The sequence below is a fragment of the Asparagus officinalis genome, chromosome 5 (assembly GCF_001876935.1).
Source record: "Asparagus officinalis chromosome 5, Aspof.V1, whole genome shotgun sequence".
Taxonomy (NCBI): domain Eukaryota; kingdom Viridiplantae; phylum Streptophyta; class Magnoliopsida; order Asparagales; family Asparagaceae; genus Asparagus; species Asparagus officinalis.
This window is the reverse complement of record NC_033798.1, coordinates 94,152,372-94,157,753: the sequence shown is the minus strand read 5'-3', so window position 1 is coordinate 94,157,753 and position 5,382 is coordinate 94,152,372. Positions and strand designations below refer to the sequence as shown.

At 30.8% G+C, this 5,382-nt stretch overlaps 1 long non-coding RNA gene across 1 annotated transcript; it reads left to right on the top strand.

Annotated features, from left to right (window-relative positions):
- On the top strand, positions 1,025 to 4,696 carry LOC109840221. Its single transcript, XR_002246821.1, has 3 exons — positions 1,025 to 1,290; positions 1,419 to 1,460; positions 4,133 to 4,696. It is a non-coding gene; the product is annotated as an uncharacterized LOC109840221 (long non-coding RNA).

The window sequence follows — 5,382 nt, the reverse complement described above, 5'->3', positions numbered from 1 at the left end:
GAATGAGTAATTAATATGATTCATGTATCATCATCTTAGTTTATATATAAATAGATGTATTCCTACGTCACTTTGTGATAGCAATGAAGAACGAATGAAATAAAATTTCTTTTTACTTCTCGTCTACTTTTCTTCTCTACTTCGTTAGTTTCACAACACAAATAACATTGAGAATTAATTAATTCGATAGCATGAAGTTTTCTAGAGGGATAATTATATATTAACAATACCTCATTAGCATAACTACTTCATTTTAGTCATCACCGTTAATATGTTGTAATAATAAAGTCTTTTTTAATAATGATAATAATAAACAATTGTAGAGAAGGGGGTTACTATAGTGGGGAAATTAGAGGGATAGAGGGTTATCATTAATATGGTGTAATAATAAAGTCCTTTTTAATGACAATAATAAACAATTGCAGAGAAGGGGGTTATACTGTGGAAAAATTAGAGGGATAAAGGGTTAACGCTAATTGTTGTGATAGGAAAGTCCTTTTAATAATCTATATCTATATCTATATCTATACTACTTATAAAAGAGAAAACCATTGTCAAAACTTTTGTATACCCAAATTATCCCCTTCAAATTTTGTAATTCTAATTATATCCCATCCAATATAACTATTATTATAATCTATAATAATTATATCTCATGGCTAAAACTTTCCCATTTTGAACAAATTTTTTAAACAGACCCATTCCAACTTTTTATTTTCAAAACCGACTTTTTTTTTTTTTTTTACCAAAACCGACCCGATTTTGTGATTAGCAGACTAATCACCTTCCTAAATAGTCGGGGTTGGCAACCCCGACTATTTAGGACATTAATTTTTAGGGTTTAATGCTTCTAATTAGGGTTTAACACCGTCCTAAATAGTCGGGGTTGCCACCCCCGACTATTTAGGAAGGTGATTAATCTGCTAATCATAAAATCGGGTCGGTTTTGGTAAATAAAAAAAAAAGAGTCGGTTTTGAAAATTAAAAATTGAAATGGGTCTGTTTAAAAAATTTGTTCTTCCCATTTTTTATCCCCTTCGCATCCGCCTCTTCTTATCTCTTCTTCTTCCGTTTCTCAACACCGGCACGGCCTCTCTCCTTCCCCTCTCCCTCTCTCTTTGAAAACCCCCTTCGCAACCGCCTATTCATCTCTCTTTTTCTGCCGTTTCTCAACACCGACACGACCTCTCCCCTTCCCCTCTCCCTCTCTCTTTGAAAACGTCCAAATAGATTCTATAAATACCTTCCGCTACAATTTTGATGGAACAACGAAGGGGTTTTCTTCCAATTGTAAGTATGGATATGGATATTGGTTATTCTTATTACCTTTTTGTAATTTTTGTAATTTTGTAATGTAATTTTTTTAATTACCAGTTTGATTTTTTGATGGATTATCTTTATTTGATTGTTGTTGTTAGGTGACCGGGGTTGATTGGAGGAGTAGAAAGCTGTCAATCAAGGTAAATCAAAATTTTATTTTATTTCTATTTCTATTTCTATGATTTCTAAAATTTTATTTCTATGGATATGGATTATCTTTATTTGAAACCTGTTTGTCCTAATTAACTGTCATGCCTTTACTGCTATGCATATATTAGCATACCTGTTAGAATCTTGTCCCTTACCGATTACCCAAATGAATTGGCCGTTTTATTCACTTCGGTATTTGTCTATATCCCTAAGGGATTGGGATCCTCTACTAATGGATTCTCTACTAATATCTCCTAATAAAGAGATCTTGACCTTTGATTGATAAATCAAAGGCCAAGATTCCATTAGGAGATATTAGGAAACTCTTCATTAGTAGAGGATCCCAATCCATCTCTAAGGTCAATGTCCATATCAACTTGTAGTGAATAGGGTCATTGTTCATAATCAATTGTATTTGATTTTAGTGGATATCAAATGCTATATTTCTCAGCAAATTATCTGTATAAATGGTTTCGGATATGAATGTAAAGTAGATAAACAGATTACAACAAAATGGAACAAGCAAAACTGAGGATCCATTCTTCTACCTCATCTTTTTTATTACAAATAAATCTTAATCAGATTATTATTCTATATTGTGTATACTGAGGATCCATTCATAATCTCTATATTGTGTATTTGCAAAAATGTAGAAATATATTATTCTACATCTTTGCAAGTGAATACTTAGATTCCACTGGCCAACGACTAAAAAGAAGCTAATTCGGATAGGTCAATTCAACTGCTTGCAATTCATACATCCTACATTTTTTTAAAGTGCATATGGTGTTATATAAAAAGCTGTACATAAGTGCTTTCTCTTAATAATACTTCTCTTAATAGTTGCAGTGCTTTCTCTTAATAAGTGCATCTGGTGTTATATACTACATTTCTGGAAGTACTGAATTGACCTGATAAACATGTCAGATTTCATTACCTGGGTGTATAAAGCGAGTGCATTCTGGTCCTGGACTTGTAGTTTGTACTCGTGAATATATATGAAATTATCTCTGCTGTTTAACTGCTCATGTCGTTGTGTTGTGTCAAGACTGAGAAGCATATATAAATGTTTCTATTTGATTACGTTCTGGATATTATATATCTGAATCCAGTCTATATTCACATCCATTCATATACATTATGTGCTTTACTAACAAATTCAAGTATCAACTTATTTGCTCAAATGGTTTGTGATTCCCTTGTTAATTATGTGTGTAAATGATTCATGCCCACATCTGGTACATCATAACATCAAAAAAATAAAAACTAAAAACTCAGAACCGAATGGGCTTTAAACAGATTAAGGTAGTGGAAAAAAGCAATAGCAAGTAGTATGTATCTGTGCATATGCAGCAGCAACATATATACACACAGTATTGTGTGTACCTGCTGCAGACAGATACACACAGTATTGTGTGTATCTGCTGCAGATACACACAATACTGTGTATCTGCTGCAGATAGGTACACACAGTATTGTGTGTATCTGCTGCAGATACACAACTTTTGGTGATGTTAAACAGATTAGACGAGTCTGTCTGTTCATGTCAATGGGAACAGGAGTTAGGCTAACATATAAACCTGTTCATATGAATACTCTAGACAATGAATTTTTACCGTCAACAGCACGTTTATTATTTCTAGGAAATCAAAAGACCCAGAGAAGTGTTGACATAATATTTGTTTGTATGTTTTATGAATGCGAAAAAATAGCTTCAATGAACCACATATGCAAATACTAGCGAACAGATAGAAAAATCAATCATTAGTTATATTTATGCTCATAAACAAAGTTTTGCTAAATTCATGAACATTATATCTTCAAGTCCATTACCAAGTTTTGCTATAGCATATGCTTATGTCAAACTGAATTACATAGTTAATGTAAATGCCAAGATGTTAGAATAATTAAGTGTAGGTAGCACAGCATTATGTATTCATGTATTATAATAAAGTCAGATTGTAGAATGAAAATAAGTGGCATATCTACACATGTTATTAGATATAGTTTTAATGTATATCTTACATCTGTCAGTAGTTGTATATTACGTGAAAGTTGCATCATATTCACTCATATCAGTACAAATATTTATATCTGTTATGAGTCATATATAAGCAGTTATAATATATAGTTGTTTATGAGTTAATTGGTATCAGTAATATTAATTATATAATATTTTCACATATCTTATTATGTTAGGTTACGTAATTATCCAACTTTGTATTAATACAGTATATTTTACAGTATATTATTATGTTAGATTAGGAAAAAATTGCAGTTGTTGCCTGTGTGGAAAAGGTCAATTATTTTCCAGTGCCACGGTATCCTCTCAGGTCCAATGAGCCACATTCTTTACTACATAAACACAAGTTCCACATATCTTCTTTAACTAACCAAAATATGTTCAACTTCTACTTAACACATTGAACTTGCACAATCACAGAGTCTATTACATCCCATTCAGAATCATCTTCGATCTATTATGTTTCATTGCTTTAAACTGCAAAAGTTCGAGCTTGAACATTTATACTTATTTGTTTTATTTCAATACTTCCTTGCTTTATCATGTTATTATAGTGTTTGTGGCAGCCAATATGATCTCTATAATGTCAATACTTATATTATAGTTATATTAATAATTCCTTTCATGGTTTCATAACAGATGTTGTTGAAACGTATTGCCCGGAAATCAGTTCCTAAACAATAAGAATTTAAAAAGTTTGTTAATGACAAGGAAATTATAGAAATTTCATCAAATGATTATGAAGAAGAACCTTCCATTGAGAAGTATTATGATGATGATGATGATGAGGAGAGTTCTTTTGAAGTTAACAAAAAAGTGAAGGTTGAAAATTCAGATACTGATTATGTACCTAGCGAAGATGCTCCTGCTACTCCTGAAGTTAATGTCCCTTTTGCTGTTAAAATCAAAGATGAAGAAGAAGCAGATAAATTGTTTGCTGAAGCTATGGAAATTCTAGCAGCTATATGGAAGTTTCGTCAGGAGGAAAAAAAAATGAGTTGAGACAAGTATTAGAAAAATAAATGTCAAGTCAATAAAATAAATCAAGGTCTATGAGTTTGTGAACCATGTTGTTGGAAAATTTTATAAATTTCAGTTGTTTTAATTAGCTTAAGTTATGTGAAAAAACTTATGTTTACCTCTTTATATTTCTTTACCATCAGGTTTATGAATGATATGGATTTGTGTGAAGTATTAATGATACTTCAATTTTAGCCATTAATGATTTATGATACTTCAATACTTATGGATTTGTGTGAAGTATTAATGATACTTCAATACTTATGTTCAATTTTAGCTCATTTTCTCGAAGGCGACGACTCTTTGACTCATCCAGTCGTCTTCGGTGTTATGTGACGATTACATATCTAAATTAGACAGTTATTTGGATCTCTTTAAATCATCAAATGCACTTTTAGATTTTCGGGAATTTTCTTTAATTTTTTTATTTTTAAATATTTATACATATCTAAATTATATGGTTTTCAAAGTTATTAGTTTATCTTTAGAGCTTCACAAGGTTTCTTTAAGGATGAAATGTTATGACCTTTTGTAGGTCTTCAATATAAAATTGAACACTTGATACCTTGAACAAATGCGTAAAATATACTACTAACTTTTAATTTTCTTTTTTTAATCTAGGTATATATATAAAGCTAGGTCTAAAGTTTAAAAACAACCAACAACTACAAGGAAAATAAGGTACATTTTCTTTACAAAAATAATACTTTATATAGTTTGTACGTGCAACAGCTTCACCAGATATCATCAAAGCAGAAAACCTTCTGTAAATTAATGTAAAATAAATGGCTGTTTACTACTATTAATTACTTGAATCGATCTCATCCATTCATAACCTAATTATGCCTTCTTTGAATTATATATTTTCA